General features: G+C 44.6%; 1 protein-coding gene across 6 annotated transcripts in view; it reads left to right on the forward strand.

Annotated features, from left to right (window-relative positions):
- Window positions 1-16,302, forward strand: part of MTMR4 (myotubularin related protein 4) — a 570,772-nt gene that overhangs the window by 140,910 nt on the left and 413,560 nt on the right. The window lies entirely within an intron of this gene.

A 16,302-nucleotide genomic window follows, 5' to 3' on the forward strand; every position in this document is an offset into this window, starting at 1 on the left:
CACTGTTTCGATCCACACTGCCACCTTCTCTATCATCTCCAGTTGGATCTCTGCCAGTGCTGAAGTATTTCCAGTTTTCTTAGTATCTCCTCTAAAGTTCCCATCATGTCTCTTCAGTCTTTTGCCAGACCATCAGTTGCTGTGCCGGTGTCTTCCTTCCTGTGTGTGTGCAGTGCAAAGAAATTCGGTATCTATTTTTTCTTTGCAATCTTGGCTTAAATACTGCACCACTCCACAACCCAATGCAGCCCCAGCTGAGCACCTGCTAAAACCTTGTCAGTAAGTGCCGCCATGTCAAGAAGATCCCTTCTTGGATCTTTCCCTCTCTGGACTGCCAGATCCACTGGGGCTTCGGTGTACAGCACTAGCCCAAGTTAAACTGGTTTCAGCTTGAAACCTCGAAGGCGGTGGTAATATTGCTACACTTGGGTGGGAAAGAGTGTTACATGCGCTCCGTGCTTGTCCTCTCTATCACTGTTCAGCCACATCCAATGTGAAGCAGCTCACCCTCCACAACTCGAAGCCTTGCGGCACACAGTTGAAACAGCTGCAGCCGCTCTTCTCCTTCTCCATCACTGCTCGTGGATCCAGGTTCTGCAGCAGAGGCACATAGGCACAGCCGAGCCTCAGGGTGAATGTGAGAAGCAGGGAGCAACTGGACGGATAGGCAGTCCAGAGGGCAGAGGGGCACCGTTGGAGTAGGAAGCCAGCTGGCCACTGATTCGGTCACGTTGGGAGCTAAAGTGAATGCAATGTGATCTGCAGCAGCTGCAGACAGTTCAGTTCAAGACACTAAATGGAGCGTATGTGTATCCACAACAAAAAATGAAAATGTTACTTACCCTGTAAGCTTCTGTTCATAGCATGTAGTGCTGTAGATTCACATGCTCTCTCCCTCCTCCCCAGAAGGCTGTAGTTTTACTTGCAGATTGTGTCTCTTATTACCTGATTGAAGTGGCAACATAATAACTGCAAAAATCAAACATATTTCTTCCGCTGTGCAGAAAACAATCTAACAGGGAGTTTGTGCCTTTGCACATTGCCCACTAAGGGTGGAGTCACAATGTATCGCTTAACTTGAAAGCTGCCTTCAAAGAAAAATAAACTTTCAAATGTCCAAGCCAGACACTAGATCATAGGCGTATACACAGCATGAGTGTCTACGGCAATCCACGCTATGAACAGTAAGTAACATTTTGCTTTGGGTGGATACGTCTAACCGCATATTCCTCACCTGGTGAATGTCCCCAGAGTGGCTCCAGAAACGCAAAAAGCAGTGCTTCTGCATGGTGGTAGAGTATGACTTGCGGCTTCCTGCTGGCTTTGCTCTACTCTTACTGAGTTGTGAATAGGCACCATACGGACCCGGTGTTGTCAGTTCCTTTATTTCCAGTGCAAATCTGGAGTTCTGCTCCTTTACTTTATACATTGGAGAGATTTTTTTTGTTTTTGTTCTCACCGTTTTTTTTTTTTTTTTTTGCCCCCTCTTGAAATTCTTCAAGGGTTCAAGGTAACATTTTCACTCCTAAGACTACATGTTCTAAACTTTGTACGGACTGTTACAAACAAATGTCTTTGACAGATCCCCCCGTTGTGTGCCTCTGTTGTACCCAGATGAATCAGACAATCATCCAAGAGTGTGAGATGAAGGTCTACTGGCAAAACACTGCGTGAATCCATGCAGGTCCCGCTCCAGGGTGAAGTCAAGAGTGCAACACCTCTCCAATTCCCACAACCCTATTGGGTCTCTACCCCTCCGGGCACTCTCGATCCCCCAGCGAAGGCATGAGGATGTCCGCATTCCTCTTAAGTCCCGCTCCTGTTCACTGAGGAGCTGTTTCCAACCGTAGTCCTGTTGCACCCCAGGTTGTATCAGATTGAAGCCTTTAGAGAAGCCATGCTGCTCATCTTTGGCACTCTTCTAGCTCCTTCCTTCTCTCTCTCTCCGCGCCTTTGGGCTACAAGAATCTGCGGGTACAGTCACTCGAGTTATTACTAGTGGATCCGTCGCCTGTGCCCTCCCATCTGAGTTTGCACTAGCGCCCATGCCAACTTGGAGGTCCACGCCAATATCTGTACCAGTCCCATGGACTTGGGGCACCAGAGGAGGATCCACATCCTATTGTGGTATTTGACACCAAGCTGAATTCGTCTAGACCGAGGCCAAGGGACGATCTTGAATTGCACAGCCCATACTCGGTCTCTCCGACTCGTGTATTAAACCATTACCACACAAATACCACACCAACTTTTTAGCTCCCATACTGACCAGAGTCAGCCATATGGAGACAGCAGTGGGGATAATGGGTACAAATGTGTTTTGTATTGTTTTCCCACACTGTGATGAGTGCCTGATCGTACCCTTTTCATGGCTGGGGAAGTCCAGAGAAGGCGAGTATGTAACCAGTGGGCTTTCTATCAGTGTGCCCCTAATATATGATCTGCAAGTTTCTCTTAAAGGCTGTCAGCACATGGCCATTCCAGGGGTATACTGCTATCTGAGTCTACATTGGCAGAAGAGACTACCTAGACTGTGACTGTTATTCTTAGCTAAACTCCTTGCAAGGGTCGGTGTGTGTTCGCCATTGCACTGGCAATCTCTATCAGAATGTGACCAGTCTTCAGTGGCATTATTCTCTACCGTAGGCACTGTGCTTGAAAGTAATCCGAAACTCCTGAGTTGAAGGTGCAGCTACATATACTGAGAAGCGATTAAAACAGTTTGAAGAGAATAGCCTTTGCAAGCTCTTAAGCATACCGAGTTGTTCAAACGGAGCACTCGGTATTTCACCTTGAAAGGACATATTAACAAAAGAAAGAAACATGGCATTATCATGGAGGTATGTTATTTGGGGCGACTGTATGAATTCTTTATCTTAGAAGATACAATAAAAATATAATAATTTTCCTGAACTTCATATTTCACATACTAAAATTAAGGGGTGTCAAAGCTAGGTGGCAGAATATTATTGGGCTTTTAGAAACAACTAACACACACAAATGAGATAATGGTGGGGACTCTGGATAGTGGAGCGATAGCGTCTCTATATCAAGGAATAACTTGAGAGTGTCAAACTGGTTTAGGGCACCAAGCTAAGTCTTATGTATGTCACTAGTGGTGATAATATCAAAGTGTCTTAAATAGAGTGTATCGTGCTTGTGGACCTATAAACGGGAATAGAACTGATGTGGCTACAGTATACTTTTTCCAAGAGTCAAAAATGAAAGAAAGTAGGTGATTCAACAGCATTGTTTACAGTTCAGATATAAAAAGATGGGAAGATTGTCACTGGATGAGATTTGGATTCACTTTCGTACAGAAGTAAGTTTGAGCTCTGTAAGATTCTAGGGTTTCTCATGGTTATAGATGTTTGAGTACGCAAGGGCCAAAGGTGCCTTTTTAATGCGAAGAAAGTGTAAAATACTTAGGGCTCAAATCTTGTTGGTTCTCAAACATTGAGGATGCCCAGAACATGTTTGACTTTCGAAGATGAAACAGTGACTGGTGAAGGCAGTCTGTGCTGCTTGGATGGACCTTAAAGTTTAACCCACTACGTTATGTTCAGTTAACCTTGGGGGAGAGGGTTTTTGCAGCCATCTTGCCCTGAGATGTGACCATTGCTTAATTTGTGCTTGTTCTTTCTGGTGCTGAGCACCGGCACTTATTTTTGAGGGCCGGCACTTATTCTTCTGCCTCAAGCATTTGCTGTGAGCAAAAGACACATATGGGAAAGACGGGGGGAAGAGAAAAATGAAAAAGCGTCACAATGGGAGAAAGTTGCAAGAGTGAGCTGAAGGGGCTGGATTGGCTTTATATGGATTGAAGAGGCCCAAGATGGCTTTAGGATTACGCTGCCTCAGTAATCCGTGCTCCCACATTTAATTGCAGCAGCCATGTGTTTAATAGGAGGGCTTTGAGCACCGGCACGTTTTTATTTGCAAATTAAGCACTGGATGTGACTCCCAGATTGTCTCATAGATGGAGGGGAATGCTGGGTTCTAAGTTGCTGTGACAGCCCCAGTTTTTGATTTAAGGATCACACAGACACACACTTTTAATATTTTTGTGTTGAGGCGACCTCCACCCTGCACCACATCATCTGCTTTGCCAATATAAAACTGATGACTATCTATTTCACAGCAGCAGATTAAAATAACCAATATACTTCACTTAACTGTTTAATATTTTTGAAAGAACATTGACAGTGTCAGTATGTTATACTCTTTAAGAGAGAAAACAAATAACAGTACTCAAAAAAGATCTGATGTTGGTCATAACATACTGAATACCAGAGAAATCGTTAAACTCAAATGCATCATTGACTTGAAAGCTAAAAACATTGTGAAGTTAAACCTCAATTAATTGTAATGGGGAATTTGGACTTAGTAACTTTTCTATTTTGGCATTGGACGCAGTGAAGTCACCCATAGTGAAATTCTTGACTAGAGCAAATGTTTGAAAGAACACTACTGTGCTCCCTTTTTGAGAGAGACCTATCTCTCATGGTTCTGGATGGCATAAATCTGTTTTGGCTTTGAATTATATCACTAAGCCTTTCTAAATAAGTTTTCCTTCTTGAATGTATCTGTAGTAGTTGTCCCTGAGCTTTGACGAGTTTTGTGGATTATTTCATAAGGAAACAATAAGCGTTAATGGTACTCCTAGATCATGTCCAGAATCTTCAGCTACTTGTCTTGAGTTCAACTCTACATATTGCATCCCATAACAATACCTTTGATGTTTACCATTGTATAGCCTTTGCTAGTATCCTGGCTATGTCTCCCAGTATGATAGCCCTCCGTGATGAATAATACCTACTCAATAATTGCTTAGCCATAGAGCACCGTGTCTATAATAGGAAAGATGATCCTCCTGTGCTTTCAGTGACATCATGGCACAGTTAAGTCTGAAGATTTTCAGCCCCTCCAGCATTATTCCTCAGTGAGACCTGGAGTGCAGGCTTTCTAGGAACATCTAGCTTGATCAGCAAGTGCTCTCGCTCACTGTCAATTGTCTTTCTGTATGTAGTTGGTTGGCCAGCCTTCTATCTTGTTACAATCTCGAAGACAGACTATGCATGCAAGGTGGGCATTTTTTTCTTCACAGTTTCCCAGACTCCTGTTCGCGTGGAGAGTACATACTCCACTGGATGTGATGCCCATGCAGAAATACAGATCTTGAGGTTATTTTTGGTTGTGTGTGCCCTGTGTGGCTCTGCACCTAAAGTTGCTGCATTTGGGTGGGTGGGTGGGGGGGGGGGGCGGAGGAGGTGTGTGTGTGAGAACTTGTTTGTGTTGCCATTTGCTCCATATGAAGTTGTGCCCGACTATGTTTAGGTTTCAGCCTATTTCTTGTACGTTGTTTGCTTGGTTCATACTTCCACTTTTTTAATGTTACTTGTGTATTATAAGTCAAGTAAGTTGTGATCTATTAGTTTGACCATTATGTGTTATTTTTCTCGCCTTCTTTTATGCTTTTGTACTTTATTGTGCTGCCTTTCATTGTGAGGGCAAGATGCATGGTATCCTATCTTACTCAAGTATTAGAACTTAGTCACTTGCTCAAATCATCCCAGTCATCGAGATGGGAGTCCCCGGTACCTTAAAATGGCAGTGTAATGTCTAACAGTGTGTGTGAAGTCCCTAGGCCCTTCACTTTTGTAACATCTTAGTCAATTTAAAAAAGAGACCAAAGATATGTTTAAGCCAATCAGACTGCTTTACCCTCTAGAACACTCCTTTGAGAAGCTCACTGAGCTCTGCTGAGCTATACATTTTTACAGTTATTCCTGGGAATTTGTTCCTGAATTTCTGTGCTTTCTCGTACACCAAACTAGTCATGTCAGTTAAGGAGAAGAAAAGTCTCTTCAAGGCCTGCAAAACCTGTGGCAAACAGAGGCTTTACTTCGAGGATCTTCATAAAGACTGCATCTACTGTCTTTTTCCAGACCATTCAGCTCAGGGTTGCAAGCTATGTCGAACATTTTCTAACAGGACCTTGAAGGAAGGCTGCTGATTTGGCTCCAGAAGCTAAAATCTAGAAAAAAGCCTGTGCCTGGCTCTGAAAGCAAGGACTCCTCTACAGCCTCAAGAAAATCACAAAAAGGGGACAGATCTCCCCATTCTCGTTCCTCTAGTGAGCAGCCCAAGAAAGCCTAAAAAACCCACATATGGGTCTAAGAAAGGACGCATTCCTTCCAGATCTCCTCAGAGCCATGCAACTTCTGAGGAGCATAATGAAAAGAAACAACAATGTACCTCATCAGTATGGATGAAAGTCCTCATCTGAACCTCCTACGCCATCTCCTAAGGTTCAAACCTCTTTTAAAAACACAAAACAAACCTTCTGTACCTCCCTCTGGCAAGCCATCAACGAGCATTCCACCATTAATTAGAGCCTCGTCATAGAAACAGTCAACGAGAAAGGCATTTACAGTAGCATCGACGATGGCAACTTCAAGCACTGTCTCCACGCTAGGCACCACTTATTCCTTTACTTCAACAACATCTTTTCTGACAGCGTTCACAGCTAGACTTTCAACATTGAAGATTTCCTGCACCTCCTCGTCGACGGCGATCCCACCAGCGACAACCATCCCACTTTCGACATCTGACAAACCAACGACAACTTCAAAATCACCAGAGCAGACAGTTTTCATGATGTCTATCCTGGTCACCTTGTCAACTACCTCATCAATGAGGGAAAACACACACAACCCTGAAAAGACCAAGTATCTGACCGCACCTCAAACTTCTTTCCCAAGCAAAATAATCCCTCTGATACTGGCACATCTGCTGGATGAGGAGGATGCAGAGGAGGAAGGACTCTTTAGTGTGGCACACTGCCCATCTGAACTGCATGTAACATGCCAAGAGGAAGAAGGGTATGATAGCAGAAGGTTATGATCTGCAAGGATACTATGCTTCTCATAAGCAATACCAATAGCAGGAGGAAATGGTTCCAGGACCCGAGTCACTCATCTCAGATCTACTATTCATGCTCGCTGACTACTAAAAAGAAGAAAAAAAAAAAGTTTGCCACATATGCCTGCATTTACACAAGTGGCTACACCTGCAAGGTCTCCTACAGCACAACCTTTTACACCCAGATATAGGCCATTGTCTGAGTCCGTAAGAGACACATCTCAGACAGCCCTTCTTCAGGACCCCATAACTTCAGATGAGAAGATTAGGACAGGGAGGAAGGAGAGCTCCGAGACACATGCGGAATGGGATGATTACCTTATACCCACACTATCCTCTCTGCCGCCGCTGGCAGTTGATTTCCACCTGGAGACATTGGGGATTCCATCATTTTGGAAAGGGCATGAAAACTGTCTGCTCTTCCCATGTCCATTAAGCAGACAGACTGCTTTATTTATGACTTTAAAGAGCCATTTCAGAGGAGGCTGAGATCTATGCCCATTGTCCTCTACATTTGGAAAATTTGGAAAGAGGGTTTTAAAGGTATGAGAAACCCAACCATAGAAGGCCTTGAAATATCTACTTGCCCGTTCACTATGGCGAGTCATATTTTATCAGGGTGAGCTATCTTTAGGACCTACTCACACCTTCTGGCGAGTTGACAAGCAACAGGTGTTCTGTTCAGTTAGAAAATTTAGGAGCAATAAAAACATCTTAAAATCTGGTACTTGTCTTATTCCCTCTGTTTTTAGAGACTGAGGTAAGAAATCAGTTTTACAGTTAATGTTTCTTATGACTGCAGAGTTCCAGGATTTTGTCAGGTTTTTCCGAACACATTTAAGTAGCTAAATCAACTGTACAAACACTTCAAAATATATTTCAGAATTTATGAAGCCCATTGTTCGTACATCTGTGTGATGGAAAAAATGTTTTTTTTATTTTTTATTAGGATGAAAACAAATCCGGACACTTTACTGGGTGATGTGCAAAGAATAAATGTTTTCTGAAACCCGATTTTCACAGATTGTTAATACATTATATAGTTCTGTCAGTAAAGCGGCAAGTTAGTGGGAATGTTTTTGGACATTTCTTGGAATATTTTTTCTGCAAATGACAGTTTGAGACAACCTCATAATATATTTGTTTAAACATGATACCTACAAACATGCCTGCCCTGGTATGCTATTAGTAAACTCAGATGCAAGTCATGGATCATGTGTCCTCTATAGGTGAGCTATTCTTTTTATACATGGAGCTAATATTTTGTCTATTTAATCAAATAAAGATATTTTTTTGTACAGCAGAAATGCTGAGTTCACATATTTGAAGGTACACTACTGTGTAAATGAAGAAAAAGATGACTGTAAGCTAAAATATTTGCCTAGGATCACACAGTTTGAGACCCATTTACAGGTCAAGTATATTAAAATTATGGTTGAGTACATAATTCAAGGTTCGATGGCATCTGTCGCTGTAGATACGCATGTTCTGCAATAGCTCGCCATCTGGTGTTGGGCCGGAGTGTTACAAGTTGTTTTTCTTCGAAGAAGTCTTTCGAGTCACGGGACCGAGTGACTCCTCCTTTTGTCTCCATTGCGCATGGGCGTCGACTCCATCTTCGATTGTTTTTTTTCCGCCATCGGGTTCGGACGTGTTCCTGTCGCTCCGAGTTTCGGAACAGAAAAAATAGTTAATTTCGGAAGATTTTCGTCGGTATTGTTGCGTTCGGGATCGGCGTACTTAGATTCAACACCGCATCGAAGATCGAAGAGCTCCGGTGCCCTTCGGGGTAGTTTTTCGATCCTCCGTCGGGGCCTGGTCGGCCCGACCGCGTGCTGAGGAACGCCGATGGAACGGACCCCGTTCCGTTTCTGCCCCAAATGCCACAATAAATACCCCTACACAGACCAACACTTGGTCTGCAACCTGTGCCTGTCACCTGAGCACAGCGAAGACACCTGCGAGGCCTGTCGTGCGTTCCGGTCACGAAAAACACTCCGAGACCGTCGAGCCAGAAGACTTCAAATGGCGTCCGCACCGACAGCCCGACGGGAGTTCAAGGAACAGGAAGAGGAAGGTACCTTCTCGATCCAAGACTCAGACTCCGAAGGATTCGACGATACACAAACCGTGAGTAAGACGTCGAAAACCACACAAAGAAACATTTACAAGGCCCAGGGGACGCCACTGCCACCAGGCCATGGCTCAACCCATAAAATCGGTGACCGACCGTCGGCACCGAAAAAGGCCCAAACAGTGCCGAGATCGTCCGACTCTGGTCGAGACACCGGCACGCAGCCTTCTCGGGACCGAGAAAGTGCTGGAGACAAGCCTCGTCACCGAGATGCCGGTGTGGACACGGCTCGACGCCGAGACAGCGGCACCGAAACAGATCGACGCCGAGAGGTTTCGGCCCCGAAAAGGAAAAAAGTCACCTCGGAGCCGAAAAAACACGCAGACAAAGTTTCGATGCCGAAACAAACTGCAAGCGACCCAGCTTCAGGCTCTTATACAGAAGAGCACTCGCTAACCTCCCAAATGCAGAAGCATAGGTTTGAGGAAGAGCTACAAGCAACTGATGCGGACCATACGCAAAAGCGTATCTTCATTCAGCAGGGGACAGGAAAAATAAGCACCCTTCCCCCCATTAGGAGAAAGAGAAGGTTGGAGTTCCAGACGGAACAAGCACCACAACCAAAAGTGGTGAAAAGAGTTACACCACCACCCTCTCCTCCGCCCGTGATTAACGTTTCACCAGCACAAACGCCATCACACTCCCCAGCTCACACCAACATGAGCCAGGGTGACCAAGACCAGGACGCATGGGACCTATACGACGCCCCAGTGTCAGATAACAGCCCAGAGGCATACCCTACAAAACCATCTCCACCAGAAGACAGCACCGCGTACTCTCAGGTGGTGGCTAGAGCAGCACAATTTCACAACGTAAGCCTCCACTCAGAACAGGTCGAGGATGATTTCTTGTTCAACACACTCTCCTCCACCCACAGCTCCTACCAAAGCCTGCCTATGCTCCCTGGTATGCTCCGGCACGCAAAAGACATATTTAAGGACCCGGTCAAAAGTAGGGCAATCACACCAAGGGTGGAAAAAAAGTATAAGCCGCCTCCTACGGACCCGGCTTTCATCACAACACAGCTGCCACCAGACTCTGTTGTTGTAGGAGCAGCTAGGAAAAGTGCCAACTCTCACACATCTGGAGATGCACCACCCCCAGATAAAGAAAGCCGCAAGTTTGATGCAGCTGGTAAGAGAGTCGCAGCACAAGCTGCAAACCAGTGGCGCATCGCGAACTCCCAGGCACTACTTGCGCGCTATGACAGAGCCCACTGGGACGAGATGCAACATCTCATTGAACATCTGCCCAAAGACTTCCAAAATAGGGCAAAACAAGTGGTTGAGGAGGGACAGGCCATCTCCAACAACCAGATCCGCTCCTCCATGGACGCTGCAGATACAGCTGCACGGACAATTAATACATCTGTAACTATCAGAAGGCATGCATGGCTCCGAACGTCTGGATTTAAACCAGAGATTCAACAAGCAGTTCTCAATATGCCTTTTAATGAAAAAGAACTGTTCGGTCCAGAAGTGGACACAGCGATTGAGAAACTCAAAAAAGATACGGACACTGCCAAAGCCATGGGCGCACTCTACTCCCCGCAGAGCAGAGGGAATTACAGCTCATTCCGTAAAACGCCCTTTCGAGGGGGGTTTCGGGGTCAAAGCACACAAGCCAGCACCTCACAAGCCACACCGTCCAGTTACCAAGGACAGTATAGAGGAGGTTTTCGGGGACAATATAGAGGAGGGCAATTCCCTAGAAATAGAGGAAGATTCCAAAGCCCCAAAACCCCTACTACTAAACAGTGACTCACATGTCACTCACCCCATCCACACAACACCAGTGGGGGGACGAATAGGTCATTATTACAGAGCATGGGAGAAAATCACTACAGACACTTGGGTTCTAGCAATTATCCAACATGGTTACTGCATAGAATTTCTACAGTTCCCTCCAAACATACCACCAAAAGCACAAAATTTAACAACACACCATTCCAATCTCCTAGAGATAGAAGTGCAGGCACTATTGCAAAAGAATGCAATCGAATTAGTGCCAAACACACAAATAAACACAGGAGTTTACTCACTGTACTTTCTGATACCAAAGAAGGACAAAACACTGAGACCAATCCTAGACCTCAGAGTAGTCAACACTTTCATCAAATCAGACCACTTCCACATGGTCACACTACAAGAAGTATTGCCATTGCTAAAGCTGCACGACTACATGGCAACTTTAGACCTCAAGGATGCTTATTTCCATATACCAATACACCCATCGCACAGGAAATACCTAAGGTTTGTATTCAAAGGAATACATTACCAATTCAAGGTACTGCCTTTCGGATTAACAACCGCACCAAGAGTCTTTACCAAATGTCTAGCGGTAGTCGCTGCACACATCAGAAGGCAGCAAATACATGTGTTCCCATATCTAGACGACTGGCTAATCAAGGCCCATTCGTTAATACAGTGCTCAAATCACACAAATCATATCATACAAACCCTCTTCAAACTAGGGTTCACCGTCAATTTCACAAAATCCAAAATTCTGCCACGCAAGGTACAACAATACCTGGGAGCCATAATAGACACATCAAAAGGAGTAGCCACTCCAAGTCCACAAAGAATTCAAAATTTCAACACCATCATACAACGCATGTATCCAACACAAAAGATACAAGCAAAGATGGTATTACAACTCCTAGGCATGATGTCATCATGCATAGCCATTGTCCCAAACGCAAGACTGCACATGAGGCCCTTACAACAATGCCTAGCATCACAGTGGTCTCAAGCACAGGGTCACCTTCTAGATCTGGTGTTAATAGACCGCCAAACTTACCTCTCGCTTCTGTGGTGGAACAACATAAATTTAAACAAGGGGCGGCCTTTCCAAGACCCAGTGCCACAATACGTAATAACAACAGATGCTTCCATGACAGGGTGGGGAGCACACCTCGATCAACACAGCATACAAGGACAATGGAACGTACATCAAACAAAACTGCATATCAATCACCTAGAACTTCTTGCAGTTTTTCAAGCACTAAAAGCTTTCCAACCAATAATAGTTCACAAATACATTCTCGTCAAAACAGACAACATGACAACAATGTATTATCTAAACAAGCAGGGAGGGACGCACTCCACGCAGTTAAGCCTGTTAGCACAAAAAATTTGGCATTGGGCAATTCACAACCAAATTCGCCTAATTGCACAGTTTATACCAGGGATACAAAATCAACTCGCAGACAATCTCTCTCGAGATCACCAACAGGTCCACGAATGGGAAATTCACCCCCAAATACTGAACACTTATTTCAAACTCTGGGGAACACCTCAGATAGACTTGTTTGCGACAAGGGAGAATGCAAAATGCCAAAACTTCGCATCCAGATACCCACACAAACAATCCCAAGGCAATGCCCTATGGATGAACTGGTCAGGGATATTTGCTTACGCTTTTCCTCCTCTCCCTCTCCTTCCTTACCTGGTAAACAAACTCAGTCAAAGCAAACTCAAACTCATATTGATAGCACCAACTTGGGCAAGGCAACCCTGGTACACAACGCTGCTAGACCTATCAGTGGTACCCCGCATCAAATTGCCCAACAGGCCAGATCTGTTGACACAGCACAACCAAAAGATCAGACACCCAGATCCAGCATCGCTGAATCTAGCAATCTGGCTCCTGAAATCCTAGAATTCGGGCACTTACAACTTACCCAAGAATGTATGGAAGTCATAAAACAAGCAAGAAGGCCATCCACCAGGCACTGCTATGCAAGTAAATGGAAGAGGTTTGTTTGCTACTGCCATATTAATCAAATACAACCATTACACACAACTCCAGAACATGTAGTGGGTTACTTGCTTCACTTACAAAAATCTAACCTAGCTTTCTCTTCCATTAAGATTCACCTTGCAGCAATATCTGCATACCTGCAGACTACCTATTCAACTTCCCTATATAAAATACCAGTCATTAAAGCATTCATGGAGGGCCTTAGGAGAATTATACCACCAAGAACACTACCTGTTCCTTCATGGAACCTAAATGTTGTCCTAACTAGACTTATGGGTCCACCTTTTGAACCCATGCACTCCTGCGACATACAGTTCCTAACCTGGAAGGTGGCATTTCTCATCGCCATTACTTCCCTGAGAAGAGTAAGCGAGATTCAGGCGTTTACTATACAGGAACCTTTTATACAACTACACAAAAATAAAGTCGTCCTAAGGACCAATCCTAAATTTTTGCCAAAGGTTATTTCACCGTTCCATCTAAATCAAACAGTGGAACTTCCGGTGTTCTTTCCACAGCCAGATACCGTAGCTGAAAGGGCACTACATACATTAGATGTCAAAAGAGCATTAATGTATTACATTGACAGAACAAAGAACATCAGAAAGACTAAACAACTCTTTATTGCATTTCAAAAACCTCATGCAGGAAACCCAATTTCAAAACAAGGTATAGCCAGATGGATAGTTAAATGCATCCAAATCTGCTACCTTAAAGCTAAACGACAGCTGCCCATTACACCAAGGGCACACTCAACCAGAAAGAAAGGTGCTACCATGGCCTTTCTAGGAAACATCCCAATGCAAGAAATATGTAAGGCAGCCACATGGTCTACGCCTCACACATTCACCAAGCACTACTGTGTAGACGTGTTATCCGCACAACAAGCCACAGTAGGTCAAGCTGTATTAAGGACATTATTTCAGACTACTTCCACTCCTACAGGCTGATCCACCGCTTTTGGGGAAATAACTGCTTACTAGTCTATTGCAGAACATGCGTATCTACAGCGACAGATGCCATCGAACTGAAAATGTCACTTACCCAGTGTACATCTGTTCGTGGCATCAGTCGCAGTAGATTTGCATGTGCCCACCCGCCTCCCCGGGAGCCTGTAGCAGTTTGGAAGTTACCTTCAATTATTTATATATGTATCATCTCAACCTTAAATAAGTGCATACTTAGTCACTCCATTGCATGGGCACTATTACTACAATTCAACTCCTACCTCACCCTCTGCGGGGAAAAACAATCGAAGATGGAGTCGACGCCCATGCGCAATGGAGACAAAAGGAGGAGTCACTCGGTCCCGTGACTCGAAAGACTTCTTCGAAGAAAAACAACTTGTAACACTCCGGCCCAACACCAGATGGCGAGCTATTGCAGAACATGCGAATCTACTGCGACTGATGCCACGAACAGATGTACACTGGGTAAGTGACATTTTCATTACTCGACCTGCAGGTCTAGTAACATTTTTATGATTGTTAGAGGCCTACACAGTCAATGCTGTTAGGCCGCGTCTAGACAAAAAGTACAAGGCTCCAGAGGATTCTCTGGCCTGTCTAATTGGCCATCCTAAACCTGATTCGGTGATCATCCAAGCAGCCCAAAGTAGATTAAAAAAAAAATTATAAAGAAAAATCCCTCTTCCCCCAATATCTGCCCCCCGGATAAGGCGGGTAGGCACCTGAACAATATTGTAAAGAGCTTTTCCTCAATGTCAGCGCTTACTGTCAGGGCAGCAAATTCTGACTGTCATTGGCAGGTACGATAGACAACTATGTCCCGACATAGCACCATATGTAGACCAGCTGCCCGAAGAGGCTAAAGCAGAAGCAAAGAAAGTCCTGCTGGAAGGTGAATGTGCTTCAGCAGAAGTGATAAATTGTGCCATGGATATCACCACAGCGGCTTTTCTTTTTCAACAGCTTGCAGGAGCTGCTGTACTTAGAAGGCATGGCTGGCTCAAAGCAACCTCGTTCAGACCAGAAGTACAGAAAAAGATTATGGATCTTTCATTTTATGGGGAAGTCTCTATAGGGCAAACACTTGGTGAAGCCCTTCTATCTATTTAAACAGACACGGATACAGCTAAATCCCTTGGAACTCTCCAATATAGGAAACAACCATTTCGTGGTGCCAGACGGTGAGGTTTTCCATTGTACAGAGGAGGATTGCAGCAAAACAGATATCCCTCTTCCTTTTCTGCATACGAACAATTCCGTCCGCAGTACCCTCAGAAACCCCCACCGTGGGCATCCTACATCAGACCTGTGCCCGGAGGCAGAGCAGGACATAATGGAAAAGATACTGGTTGTCAATGACCTTTCACAAGCTCTAGCTACACTTGTTCCCTCAACTTTCAGACTAGGAGGAAGAATATCACATTGCTTTTTGGCTCTGTAAGAGATCACATCGGACCAGTGGGTCCTGGATCTTGTTAAATTTAGTTACACCGTAGGCTTCATACAGATTCCACAACCAACTCCCCACATGCCTCTATTCAGAAGCATCTTCAGCTGCTTAAATTGGAAGTGCTTAACATGCTCAAGAAAGCTGTGGAAGAGTTCCTGTTTCACAAAGGTGAAGGGATTTTATTCCTGCCTTTTTTTTTCTGGTCTGCAGAAAGTGGAAGGAATGGCGCCCAATTGTAGACCTCATAGCTTTAAACACGTATTTCAATAGTCATTCCACATGATGGCACTACAAGATATCCTCCTACTCCTAAATCCTGGATATAACATGTCCACTGTCCACCTCCAAGATGTGTATTTTCTCATCCCAATTCATCCGTCCCACAGACCATTCCTAAGGTTTATGGTAGCCAGCAGTCACTGCAAGTTCAGAGTTCCTATTTTTGGCCTGAAGTCAGCCCCCAGGATATTCACGAAATGCCTGGCCCAAGTTGCAACTTTGGATGATTGGTTAGTCAAGGCTCCTTCCAGGCAAGCAGCGCAAAGATCAACAGCAGCTTAAATGTCCCTGTTCAAAGAGTTAGGTCTCAGGCTGAACGTGGAAGTCATTTCTTCAATCCTCAAGAAACATAACTTTCCTGTGGGGAATACTGGACGGCGCTCAAAAAAGTATTCACTAGAAAGGAAAGACAGCTGCAACTAATGTCATTGGCAAAGTTGATTCAATGAAAAAAGTCTTTCAGTACACCTTTGCAAGTCTTTTGGGGAATTATGTAATTTTGCATCCCTCTCATTCCATTTTGCAGTCTACGGATGCAACCTCTCCAGGAGGAATTGGACAGCCAGGGATTCCAGGTTCCAGGCTTCTTCGACAATACCATCAGGATCACCCCAGCCATGATCAGGGCTTCATCTTAGTGGACTCGTCACCCACACCTGTCAATCAGTCTGTCTTTCCTCAGCCTATCCTCTCCATTGGTCATCACTACAGATGCTTCCCTTTAGGGATGGGGTGCATACTTTCAGAACCTGCAAGTCAGTGGCAAGTAGAAAAAAAACCTCACA

Source organism: Pleurodeles waltl, chromosome 3_2 (assembly GCF_031143425.1).
Source record: "Pleurodeles waltl isolate 20211129_DDA chromosome 3_2, aPleWal1.hap1.20221129, whole genome shotgun sequence".
Classification (NCBI taxonomy): Eukaryota; Metazoa; Chordata; class Amphibia; order Caudata; family Salamandridae; genus Pleurodeles; species Pleurodeles waltl.